Source organism: Tamandua tetradactyla, chromosome 9 (genome assembly GCF_023851605.1).
Source record: "Tamandua tetradactyla isolate mTamTet1 chromosome 9, mTamTet1.pri, whole genome shotgun sequence".
NCBI classification, from domain to species: Eukaryota; Metazoa; Chordata; class Mammalia; order Pilosa; family Myrmecophagidae; genus Tamandua; species Tamandua tetradactyla.
This window is the reverse complement of record NC_135335.1, coordinates 19,705,252-19,718,412: the sequence shown is the minus strand read 5'-3', so window position 1 is coordinate 19,718,412 and position 13,161 is coordinate 19,705,252. Positions and strand designations below refer to the sequence as shown.

General features: G+C 41.2%; 3 pseudogenes; all 3 read right to left on the bottom strand.

Annotated features, from left to right (window-relative positions):
• Positions 1-2,556: 2,556 nt before the first annotated feature.
• Positions 2,557-3,470, bottom strand: LOC143645585 (olfactory receptor 5P56-like; annotated as a pseudogene).
• Positions 3,471-11,371: 7,901 nt separating this feature from the next.
• LOC143645584 (zinc finger CCHC-type and RNA-binding motif-containing protein 1 pseudogene) lies at positions 11,372-12,450 on the bottom strand (annotated as a pseudogene).
• A 228-nt stretch (positions 12,451-12,678) lies between these two features.
• Positions 12,679-12,898, bottom strand: LOC143645938 (putative protein BRICK1 pseudogene; annotated as a pseudogene).
• Between the last annotated feature and the right edge of the window lie 263 nt (positions 12,899-13,161).

Genomic DNA, 13,161 nt, shown 5'->3' with positions numbered 1-13,161 from the left:
GCCTTGTGTGTTTTCCAGAAGTTAGGGGCAGAAGAGGAATATTTGTGGACAAGGGAGACCCTAGCAAGAAACTAAATGGGAAAACCAAGGGTGGAAACTCCTGTAGCCAAGAAGAACATGAATTTTCATGGTTTCTGAAGTTGAGAAGTGTGTGTAGGGGATTCCATCACAATTCAAGATGCCTTGGTCCTCTGCTCTAAGCTATTTTATGGTCCTTCAGTGAGATCTAGAAGTAGTTAATTAATTTCTCAGATTCTTTTTTAGCTTATTGGAGAATTGGGGATAACACCTGGCTTACCCTACTGTATTAGTTTGCTAGTGCTGCTCTATCAAACTACCACAAATTGAGTAGCTTAAAGCAACAGAAATTTTTTTCCATCTTTTTTTATTAATTAAAAAAATTAACAAACAAACAAAACATTAAGATATCATTCCATTCTACATATATAATCAATAATTCTTAATATCATCACATAGTTGCATATTCATAATTTCTTAGAACATTTGCATTGATTTAGAAAAGGAAATAAAAAGACAACAGAAAAAGAAATAAAATGATAACAGAGAAAAAAAAGATTATACATACCATACCCCTTACCCCTCACTTTCGTTTACCACTAGCATTTCAAACTAAATTTATTTTAACATTTGTTCCCCCTATTATTTATTTTTATTCCATATGTTCTACTCGTCTGTTGATGTGGTAGATAAAAGGAGCATCAGACACAAGGTTTTCACATTCACAGAGTCACATTGTGAAAGCTATATCATTGTTCAATCATCATCAAGAAACATGGCTACTGGAACACAGCTCTACATTTTCAGGCAGTTCCCTCCAGCCTCTCCAGTACATCTTGAACAATAAGATGATATCTACTTAATGCATAAGAATAACCTCCAGGATAACCTCTCTACTCTGTTTGGAATCTCTCAGCCATTGACACTTTGTCTCATTTCACTCTTAACCCCTTTTGGTCAAGAAGTTTCTCTCAATCCCTTGATGTTAATTCTCTGCTCATTCTAGGGTTTTTCTCAGTTCCTTGATGCTGAGTCTCTGCTCATTCCAGGATCTCTGTCCCACGTTGCCAGGAAGGTCCACACCTCTGTGAGTCATTGTCCCATGCAGATAGGAGTAGGGTGGTGAAACTGCTCAATGTGTTGTCTGGAGAGAGAGGCCACATCTGAGCAACAAAAGAGGCTCCCTTGGGGGTGACTCTTAGGCCTAAATTTTAAGTAGACTTGACCTATCCTTTGTGGGGTTAAGTTTCATATGAACAAACCCCAAGACTGGGGGCTCAGCCTGTAGCTTTGGTTGTCCACTGTAAAGCAACAGAAATTTATTGTCTCACAGTCCTGGAGACCAGAACTCCAAAATCAAGGTGTTGGCAGGTCGATGCTCCCTCTGAAGCCTCTAGGAGACCATCCTTTCTTGCTTCTTTCAGCTTCTTGTAGCCTCAGGCCTTCTTGCCTCTGTCATCATATGGCATTCTCCCTGCCAGTGGGTCAGACCTCATCTTAACTAATTAAATCATGAAAACTCTATTTCTAAATAGAGTCATGTTATTCTGAGGTTCCAGGTGGACATGAATTTTGGGAGATTACTATTCAACCCAGCACACCAACCTTCTAGCATTTGGTGAAGGACAAATGAAAGAATGAGTGTGAAAATATTTTGAAAAATGTGGATCCCCTATATCAGTATTTCTAAATCATCTGTTTACTTCCGTTGTAGTATTTTCCCTGTATACTATTGATATTATGATTTTGTTTAAAGGGTTCTTCTAAAAACAATTATGTTTATTTTAAAAATCCTTTTTATAAGAATCATAAAGGTAACATAAAAATTAAAATGAAAGTAACATAACATTATTAAATGAGAGCTAGTTACTATATTTAGTGTTAAATCCTACTCTGTTACAAAAGTAGACTAGATTGGAGATGGTTTAAAGTCAATTTAGCATTAAACTGAGACTCCAGCTTAACATAATCAGAAGAGTTAAAAAAAGAAAGAGTCAGAAAAGGAAGAACTTTCTCATCATTTGATTAAATGCTGTTTAATACCATAGCAACATGACATGCTTTCACCATTAAAAACCATTGATGTGAAAGAATATTTGATCTGACTGAATGGTTTCCCTGGGGAAGAAAGGAAACCAATGGCCTTGAGCAATTGTTTGTGCCAGCCTCTTTATGAGGCCCCTTTGCCCCTCATGGAAACCTTTTAATATCCAGTTGAGATGGGGGTCATTGAGCCATTTTTGCCTGAAAACCGAGGGTGAGAAGTGCTGTGTAACTTGGCTTGACATCACCCAGATGCCAACAGAGAGCTCACTCAGAGGCAGTATGTTCTCAGTTGTGCCACCTCCAGAGCCCACATCCCTCCCATACCACTTTATAATTCCATGATCCAGTCTCTCCTTACATATTTCAGAATTAAGGAAAACAGTGCCCATTGTCCGCTTGTGAGATGCAGTCATCAGAAAGAGGCTTTATGGTGTATTGGTTGAGAACATGGTCCCTGGAGTCAGACTGCCTGACCTCAAATTCTAGCACTTATTAACTGTATGACTTTGGGCAAGTTACTTTCACATCTTTATTCCTGAGGCTGTAGGTCAGAGGGTTCAGTATGGCATTGACTACAGTGTAGAAAACAGACACAACTTTGCTCTGTCGGGTGGCGCTGTGAGAGCTTGGCTGAGTGTACATGTAGAAGATGGTGCCATAGTAGAGGGGGATCTAGGTGAGGTGGGAGGCACAGGTGGAGAGTGCTTTGTTTTGAGTCTCCAGTGAATGCATCCTGCAGATGGTCACCAGGATGTAGATGTAGGAGACGGGGACAATGGCAACGGAAAAGAGAATAATCAGGGTAGAAGATGAGGAGATGATGGCCTCGATCTCAGTAGTGTCTGCACACCCAAGTTGAAGCACCAGCAGGATGTCACAGAAACAGTGGTTGAAGACGTTGGGGCCACAGTAGGGAAGCCTGAAGACATTCCTGATCAGCAAAGCTGAATTGACAACAGAAGCAGCATAGGTGGCCACCACCAGTTGGACACACAGATGGTGGTTCATGATGGTGTAGGTGAGAGGGTGGCAGATGGTGGTGAATTGGTCATGATGACCAATAGCAGACATCCAGCAGTGCCTTGGAGACGCGTGAGGGCCAACTAGACCACACATTCTGCAAAGGAGATGGACTGGGTTGAGGCAAGGAACCTCTCCAGCAGCCTCGGGTGTCCATGGTGGAGAATAAGTCATCTACAAGGGAGAGGATGCTCAGGAAGAAGTACAGGGTGTGGGGGATTGTGGGTCTTCATGGATCAGGGTGATAATGATCAGGGTAATCAGGTTGCCCAGGAGGTGACTGAGTAGCTGAGCAGGAAGAGCACAGAGAGGATGCCTTCGAGCCCTTCCTGCTTTGTGAGACCCCGCAGGAGGAACTGGGGGACGTGGGTGCAGTTCTCCCCCATGGTGCTCCTGCCGCTGCAGAGAGACCAAATATGATATGCTTGTACTCTAGAGGCAGGCACAGTGTCAGTGCTTGAGGCTCCTTGAATATTCCCCTGAGAATGGAGAGTGCCAGGGAAAGTGGGGGAGGGGAAACTGGCCTGAATTGGACACCTACTTCGAGCCATGCGGTGTGTTAGCCCATTTCCTAAGTAGCTTTTGAAGCTTCCTAGACATCATTGGATGTAAATATCATGCCCATTCATATTTACTGAGATTCAGTTTGCCCAAGGTCAGAGAGCTAGTGCAGAAGGAAATGGGGTTAGAACTTACTCTGTTCAAATAATTGTATTCTTATTATGTAGTGATAACCATTTTCTGTCCCCGGATTTCCTGTTCCATGGCAAACTGGCATCAGAAGGGGCTGCTGGAGGCCTAGGGTGTTGGTCCAATGAGGGAAAAAGTGAAAGGACCACTTTGGGCCCTATTTGGTGGCTAAGACTCCAACAGTGCCACTTCTGAGGCCATGCATACAGGAAATCAGGCCTACCATCATCAGAATGTAAGATGACTCAGTAGTGACTTCATTTCTGGTTACAGAGGCCGTAGAGCTTTGATGGAGGCCTCCTGAGTAGTTGTCAGATGACGGGACTTTACTAATCTCCCTCTGTTGACAGAGCTAATACTCCAGGGAGAGAAAATGAAATGAAATGAAAGTCTGTGTTATTTTGAAATACTTAAAAAAAAAAAGTTACCCAGTGAAAAAGACAACTACAGTCAATAGGAAAAACTCAGCTAGACAAAGTCAGAACAAAGAACTAAGGAAGGTCTTGCATTTAAGGTAGAAACAACCCAACGCAGTAGAATATGTCTTTGTTGAGGATTTGGTGTCCAGCGCAGGACACAGCCGTTCAGGCAAGAGAAGAGGTAAAGATCTCTAATCAGAGAGAAAAGGCCTAAGAGTCCACAGAGGGGATCTCATGTTCATAGGGGCACTCTCAGGTGTTGTCATACTTCCAAGAATTTGCCTCTCTGGATGCTCTCCCCCTACGTTTTTCACAAAACCGAGGCGGAGATGGACTGGGGTCTGTCCTGGTTGGTTGAGCTTCCACTCAGGCTGGTTGAGCTTCAGTTCCCATTGGTTGGTTCCTGTGGTATTTTGGTTGTTAAGTGTTTGTAATTCTCTATATCTTCTGAGTGAGGCTGGGGACCAAGAAGGAATGAGGCTGGACCTCTTTCAGAGCATCCCAGAGTAGTTAGAAAGTGGGGACTTCTGATCAAAGCCAGCATCTTTTTTTTTTTGCTATCAGCATCTTATTAATATAGCCAAAGCACTCTTAGTCCCTTGAAATGCAAAAAATGTGTGCAGATTTTACCTGTGGAGAGCACTCGCTGGGATGCCTCTTCTCTATTCACCATGTTTCCTTCCGTATGGAGGAATATGTTATCCAATGTATAAATCCAACCATCCTCATTTGCTTCCTCTTGGAGGACAAGTGTCTTATATGATCAATGAGTTTGGCATAAGGCATTGGGTGTGAACAGTTTGGCTCTGCCTTCTCTTCTGCTCGTAGGATGCACAGGTTCTGCTCTGCTTCTCTGTGATGCAGACCTTAGATCTAGGTTATCAAGTTTGTTTGACTCTGCGGTTGAATTTTTTTTTATGCATGGGCAGACACCAGGAATCGAACCTGGGTATCTGGCATAGCAGGTGAGAACTCTGCCTGCTGAGCCACCATGGCCCGCCTGGGGTTGAATTTTAAGAAGCTCCCTCATCCACATGTATGAATCATGTTCTCCTGTACCAAGTTTTATCAGCCATGCTGATGATATTTTTGCTTCTATCTGTCTTGCTTCCTTGTCTTATCTCTTAATGGGTTCAGCATTTTCATGGCAAAGGGGATGCTATTCATTGTGGCCCTTAAAGATTTCAGTAGAGAGAAAAGAAGAAGAAAGTTTGTGTGTTCACCTGGCTTTTCTTACACTGACTCCATCAGCTGGGTTCATAGATTTCTAGTAAACTGATAGAGTTGAGTTAAGACTTGAGTTGGAAAGTGGTGGAACGCTGGATGACTCTGGATTCACTTTAATAATTGAGAGGAGCTGCCACAGTAATGAGAATGCATTTAGGCTGAATGTTGAAGTAGCCTGACAAGGTAGAAGAGGGAAGGCATTTGAAGCTGGGAGCCCTTTCAAGCTGAGAGAGTGCCTGAGAATTTCTGAAGATCTCCTGTTCGCATGGATATTTTATGGTGTCATGGAAAAGTTCCTGTTCTCTCTCTGTCAGTTCACCTCTTTTCTTGGGCATGAAAGTGAACCTGCCAGCTCTGATCATAACTTTTATTCTTGATCTTCGTGTATAAAGCACAGTGATTAGTAGTTTGTAGTCTTAGCTGTTTTCATAACTAATTTCCCCTTTGATTCAAAGAACTTTCCTGAATGGGAGAAGAAACTGAACTTTTCAGACCACCAGGGGTAGTCCAGGCACTATCTCTTGCTTCCTTTCTTCCAGTAAACATTTTAAAACTAATCCTGACTATTAGTAACCAGGAGGAAATACTGTATAGACTCTGAAGGATTGACCCTGAGATCTGAGTCCTATAAGTGGGGAGTTGTGGAAGGGTTTTAAGCAAGAAGGTGACATGACCAGATTTGTGCTTTAGAAAAAATGTCCTGACTAGGCTGTAAAAATGGATTTGAGAGACTTTAAAGAGGAGATGGAAAGCTACGTTAGGATTGTGTTAGATAAGGTAATGCTAGTTTACTTATTCACAAATAGGTAAGTCCTATTATTAGAACTGAAGATGCAATGGTGATTAAAGTAGACAACATCTTTGCCCTCAGAGAATTTAAGTAGTGGACAGATTAAGGGAATATTTTGGAGGTGGATTTATTAGGACTTGCTGATTAATTGATGTGTGGGCCGAAGAAGGAGACGGGTGTCATCCACTCTGTCAAGGAACAGGTTCAGGGAGGGATGTGCCAAGTTCCATTTTGGATGGGGTGAGTTTGGGAGAGGTGCAGGAGTCCTGCAAAGATCCAGGAATCAGGTGGTGTGCTGGTTTGAAAGGATGTATGAACCCAAGAAAAGTCATGTTTTAATCAAAATCCCATTTTGTAAAGGCAGAATAATCCCTATTCAATACTATATGTTTGAAACTGTAATCAGATCATCTCCCTGGATGATGTGATTTAATCAAGAGTGGTTGTTAAGGGCAGGCCACGGTGGCTCAGCAGGTAAGAATGCTTGCCTGCCAAGCCCGAGGACCCGGGTTCGATTCCCGGTGCCTGCCCATGTAAAAAAAATAATAAATTAAAAAAAAGAGTGGTTGTTAAACTGGATTAGGTGACGACGTGTCTCCACCCATTTGGGTGGGTCTTGATAAGTTTTTGGAATCCTATAAAAGAGAAAACATTTTGGAGAATGAAGGAGATTCAGAGAGAGCAGAAAAGAATGACATAGCCACAAGAAGCAGAGAGCCCACAAGCCAGAGACCTTTGGAGATGAAGAAGGAAAATGGCTCCTGGGGAGCTTCATGAAACAGGAAGCCAGGGTAGAAAGCTTGCATATGATGCCGTATTCACCATGTGCCCTTCCAGATGAAAGAGAAGCCCTGACTGTGTTCGCCATGTGCCTTCTCACTTGAGAGAGAAACCCTGAACTTCATCGGACTTCTTGAATCAGGTATCTTTCCCTGGATGCCTGTCATTGGACATTTCTATAGACTTGTTTTAATTGGGACATTTTCTCAGCCTTAGAACTGTAAACTAGCAACTTATTACATTCCCCTTTTTAAAAGCCATTCCATTTCTGGTATATTGCATTCTGGCAGCTAGCAAACTAGAACAGGTGGGTACTGGTTTGAGGCTTAGAAGGGAAAGTTGGACAGAGGATGGAGGCTTGGGAATCATCAGCATTATTCACTCATTCAGAAATGTTAATTGTGCCTCTTCTCTACACCAGGCGTTGTGTAGGAAGTGAGGACGAAATGGTATGGAAAACACAGACACAATGTCCACTAATCTCAAGTTTAGAGTTTAGAATGGGAGGCAAACACTAATGAAATAATCATACAAATTATTGAAAAATTGCAACTGAGACAATAACATCTAAGGAGAAGTACTCAATGCTGTAAGTGTAAAATTAAGGAATTTGACTCAGGGAGGTCAAGGAGTGTTCCCCAGAGGAAGAGGTTTCCATAGGAAGGAAGAGTGGGAATAGTCTATACAACGTCCCTGAGGTCTGAAGGATTCTGATGAGGAAGAGGCACTGAATAAAGGCCAGTGTGGGTAGGGGGCAGAGAGAGAGGGGTTGTGGTGTAGGCTGGCAGGCAGGCAGTATCTTGTAACATTGAGTACTTGCTGTGTGCTAGGCTCTGTTCCAAGCCTTTAAAAAATTTTTAATTTCTAATTCATTGAAGCTCTTGAATTCTGTGGCTTTTGACCCATCTGAGTATTCTCCATTCCAAATAGTTCTGTCCTTTGGAGTCCGGCAATCTTTCTTAAGGGTCTCCTACTTTTCTGCCCTTTCTTTCTTTATTATTATTATTAATTTTTGTAGAGTGGTTGTAAGTTTACAGGAATATCATGGACAAAACATATAAAATTCCCATATACTACCCCACCACTAACACCCTGCATTAGTGTGGTGCACCTGCCACAATTCATGGAAGAAGATCTCTGCAATTGTACCACTAACTACAGTCTGTCATTCACAGTAGGGTTCATTGGGTCATATAGTGCTGTGGTTTTTCTTTTAATTTTTTCTGGTAACATATATATGACCTACTATTTCCCTTCCAAGCACCTGCAACTAATTTAATCCTCTTGTCACCTTTAGGAGGTGTACTATAGATATTTCCATTTTATGTATGAGGAAACTGAGGCACAGAAAAGTTAAGAGACTAGTGCAAAGACATACCTATAAGTGGCAGAACTGGGATTTGAATTCAGGTCCTCAGGTTCTATAATCTGATGACACTCTTATCCGGTACCCTTGACCGTGTTAAGAAATTTGCTTTTTAATGGGACTCCATGAAGTAGTTTTAACCAGGGGATGACATTGTCATGTTTGCTTTTTGACAAGAGGGTCCATGGAAGAGCTCTAAGGAATATTGGTGATAAAAGCTTTGAGAATGATTTATGAAGAAAGGAGCATACAGGAGACTGAGCCCATTTACTGTGGATAAGCAGCGACCATCCACCTTTAGGCACTGTTATTGGAAACTTCTTAGAAATGTTTCCGTTTCCTTCTTGGTGATCGTCTCTGATCAACTTTCTTAGAAGAACTTCTTGGGGAGTCGTAATAAAATGTTGAGATTCCTTTTTGCTGGGAAGGCACTGGTCTTAAAATTCATTTTTTTTTTTTTTTTTTAATTTTGAACCCTAGAGTTCAGAAACGTGCCACTGGGAATTTGTCTCAGGGGCAGACCTGGAACTGTAGATTATCTCTGAGGGACGCTGCAGAGATCTTGGCGAGGGTGGTCTGGGAACCACTGAGCAACAGAGATTCTCCACCAAAGGTCCCAATGCCAGGACAGAGTCTCTTTCTTTATAGAGTCCCTTCCCTGCAAGCCTCTATTTTTAGTTTAAGATGTATGCTGGGATATATGTCAACATAATCCCTAAGTCTCATAAAAAGTCATAGGAAATGTTAATGATATCAATAATCAACATGTTTGGTCTTTGATTTTCAGACTATCCCTAAGAATAACCTTCCTTCTTCCCTCCCTCCCTCCCCTCCCCACTCCCTTCAATGAAAATTATTGAAAAATAATTCCTTCCCTTCCTCCCTCACTTTCTTCCTTCCTTCCTTTTCTCTCTCTCTCTCCACACACACACACACACACACACACACACACACAATAATAGGGTTACGTCATAATTGCTTTATTCACTTAACAATACTGAGGACAGATTTCTCTATCTCAGAAAACATAACTCTTCCTCCACTCCCAAATAGCTTTATTGTCTTTGTAAATACATGCCAGTTGTAAAATAATCAAGCAAGAAGGAAAAGAACCAAGAAGAGAGGAAGATGTCATCTGAAATCCCATCCCCACAGAAAATGGGAGCTGGTGAACATTTTTCTTGATATAAATCAATACACCTGTGAGTTTAATTTTCCATAAATGTGATCATATTATATGAGCTATTATGTCATCTTCTTTTCTTACTCAGCAAGAAGTCATGGCCATGACTTCTTTTCCCTTATCAATAAATAATAACCTACATCATCGTGGCTGCAATCTCTTTGTTGTATATGCACGTCATCATTTACTTAACTGGTCACCTTTGGTTGACATTTAAGGTATTTCTAACTTTTCACTGTTATAAATAACTCTCTGATGGATAACTCCAGAGATTAGGTGTGTGGTTTGGAGGGCCAAGGCCAGTGAGAACAGGCTGTGGAGAAATTGCTTTTTCTAGGCCAGGAAAGAAGAAATTGATTCCCACCTCAGGAACCTGGGACTTTGGGTTTCCACAACCACTTGGGAAATCATCATGAAAGCAGAAGGCCTTGTTAGTTAAATGACTTGTTTATGTAAAAGAAATTCAGTCCCTAGACTACTGATCTGGGAGGGAGGCTTGGCAGATGAGGGACTGGATTACCTGTGTTTTCTGCAGGTAAAATGGGGTTTAGTCACTTGGGGGACACCTGCTGAATCTCACCTACAGAGCTGAAACCATGCCATGTCCCCCTACCTTCCCCACTGTAGTCCCATCAGCACAAGTTGCCAATGCATATTCCTCAAAAATACCTCCTTCGTTGGGTCAACCCTCTGCTCATGAACATGCAATAGTCTCTTGCAGCCTAACTCGTTGGGGTAGATTTGTTTTTTTTTTTTTTTTTTTAACTTTTTTCTTTTTTTAAAGTTGAGGAGTTTACTAGGGAAATATGAGCAGCAAAGACACTGCAGGTGACAGAAAGAAAATCCTGAAAATCCCCCTTTGAGCTCTGTCAAGTCTGGCCTTGACCTCCCCAAAAGGCAGGTTAGCAGCGACATTCTCTGGCAGCCACTTTGACAAGGCATGAGGTCTCAGCCAGCACTGTCTTCCACTCCCCAACAAAGGTGGAGAGGAGACAAGACTGCTTATAGGGACAGCGCAGAGGATTGGAGAGCTGTAAGAAAGGTCTGAAAAAGAAAAAGGTACAAGGACCTTAACAAAGAGTCCCAGGCTTTTGACTCTGAGTGCCTGAACTACATTGACAAAAAGTTCTACAAAATGTCTCATAGTTCCCCAGGACTTCTTACCACATGCCACATCAAACCTTAGAAGGACCCAGCAAAGTCCAATGTGTACTTCTTGTTTTTTGCATGGGCAGGCTCTGGGAATCTAGCCCAGGTCTCTGGCACGGCAGGCGAGAATTCTGCCACTGAGCCACTGTTGCGCCATCCTCAAAGTGCACATTTTTAAATTATCAAAAGCAAAATTCCCTTGAAAAGTTTATAAATATGTAAATATTATTAAAACATTTAAAAATAATATTTACTAATCATTCAATTTTTTCCCATAGGTTTCATGAAGTTTTTCTTTTAAACATTAAATTTCTTTCAAAAGTGTTCATGTAAAACAATCAGATACGTATAAAACTTTTATAATGAGTTTCTCAAAGAAATTTTTGTAATGTCTACCTTCTTTCTTGGGGTGACAGTGGTATTACTATAATAGTATTAAGTTTCTTTATTCTTATTAAATTAGTTGTTTTCAGGATTAATGGTTACTAGCAAATCTCAATATTAATTACTCTGCTGAGATAGAAAAATTATGTTTGAAATTATCTCTCAATTTCTGGTGAACTATTTTATAGTGAAAACTATTTGATATCTTATTTTTAAAGTTCTAAAAGTAACCTTTAGTCTCCAGCTGAACTTTGTACTTCAAGATATTTTTTATTTTAATGAGATTTACATAATAAATATTAATTGTAATCACTAAGTTATTCTTTATCACTGAAATATGTGCTTTTCTTTATCCTTGGGTGTCTTGAGTCATCTGCTGTTGAGGGGTCCCCTGAACTGGGTTTCCATCCTTTCTGTTTTCCAATTATGGCTGGCTGGAGAGCAACGAATGGCCTCATCAGGGCTGTCAAGAGCAGAATCTTTCCTTTCATTTTCACTTTCTTCTATTTCTTCAAATTCATCTGGTTCAGGAGTTTTCTGTTTTCTCTTTCTTCTTTGGAGGGTCATGTTCTCCAATTATATTTTTAGGACAGGCATAACTTAAGTGTCCACTTTCCCCATAAAATTCATAGCACTTAGATTTATCCAAGTAGTTTTGCCTTTGGATGAACTCAGCTGCCCTTCCTTGGTCAATAACAATGCTTGTTTTTATCACTCCACCAAATAACTGTTTATCGCCCTGGTACAGTTTTGAGCAGATTCTTTATCCAAAAATAAAATAAATGCAACTCCTTTACTCTTCCTGGAATCTTTATCTTTTATTTCAGTGACTTTGCCATTTTTGGAAACTATCTGATATAAGTTGTTGTTTGTTAGAGAAAAGAGAAAGTTGGATATTGTATTAGGTTCTCTAGGGAAACAGAAACAACAGGAGATATCTGTAAATGTGAGATTTTATAAAGGTGTCTCACTCAACTGCAGGGGTATATGAGTCCAAATTCTGTAGGGCAGGCCATGATCTGACAGCTTGGATGAAGGTTTTTAATGAATCCATCAGAAGAGGCTGGATGGACTGAAGTGGAGAGATTCTCTCTTCTGACTTCTCCTTCAAAGGCTTCGACTGATTAGATTAGATGTCACTAATTGTGGAAGTCACTCCCCTTGGCTGGCTGCAGCTGTAATCAGTCAAGGATGCACTCAACATGCTGCTAACTTAATAAACCAGCCTCTGGTCCACGAATTGTCCTTGCAGTAACAGCTTGGCCAGTGCTTCCTTGACCAGACAACTGGACACCATCCCTTGGCCAAGTTGACACATGAACCCAACCATAACAGAGGCATACTCTGTACTTTTACTTGGAGCCGGTCCATCGCTCATATTTTCAGGTGCAGCATGACAGAAAGACCAGAAGGGGGTGAATTTCTCACCCATGCAGCAGCTTTGACATCATGGGTCTTGGGGGAAAGGGCAGAATTTGGAATAAAGAAAAGCAAGTATAAGCCCTGATGTTCTGTAAGGAAAGAAGAAGTTGCTGAGGCTGCTCTGGTCTTTCCCACGTGGGCCTGTGTTCTGTAAAGCAACTTCCTAACAGTAGTGTCAGAAGCTCTAGGTGAGGGTCTCCTCTTTTGTCACTCGGACTTCAAGGTACTCTATTCTCCCTTCGAGGGTAGTCGATTTCTCCTTTAGTGTTGTGAGTTTTGAACAACGAGACATATGGAATGAGAAAGCCTGCAATTTTCTTGATGCTCCTGGTAATGACTTCAATGAACTTTTGATTTATCCAATTCTGGTGACTCTCCCACTGCACCGGGTCCTCCTGGCCCATAATGGTGGTTGTTTAAGAGAGAATGACTGCCTAAAAGAATGTTTACTTTGAAATAATTGCGAACTTTTAGGACAGCTTCAAAAGTAATACAAACCTGCAGTTCCCCAAACAAAACAAATAAGCAAAACAAACAAACACAAATTCAACAAATGTGCTGCTATAATAGAGACTCACATGGAAAAAGAATGAAATGTGACCTCTGCCATACAGCATACAAAAAAAAAAGAAAATACAAACCCAACCTATGCAACTTTGACATGTTC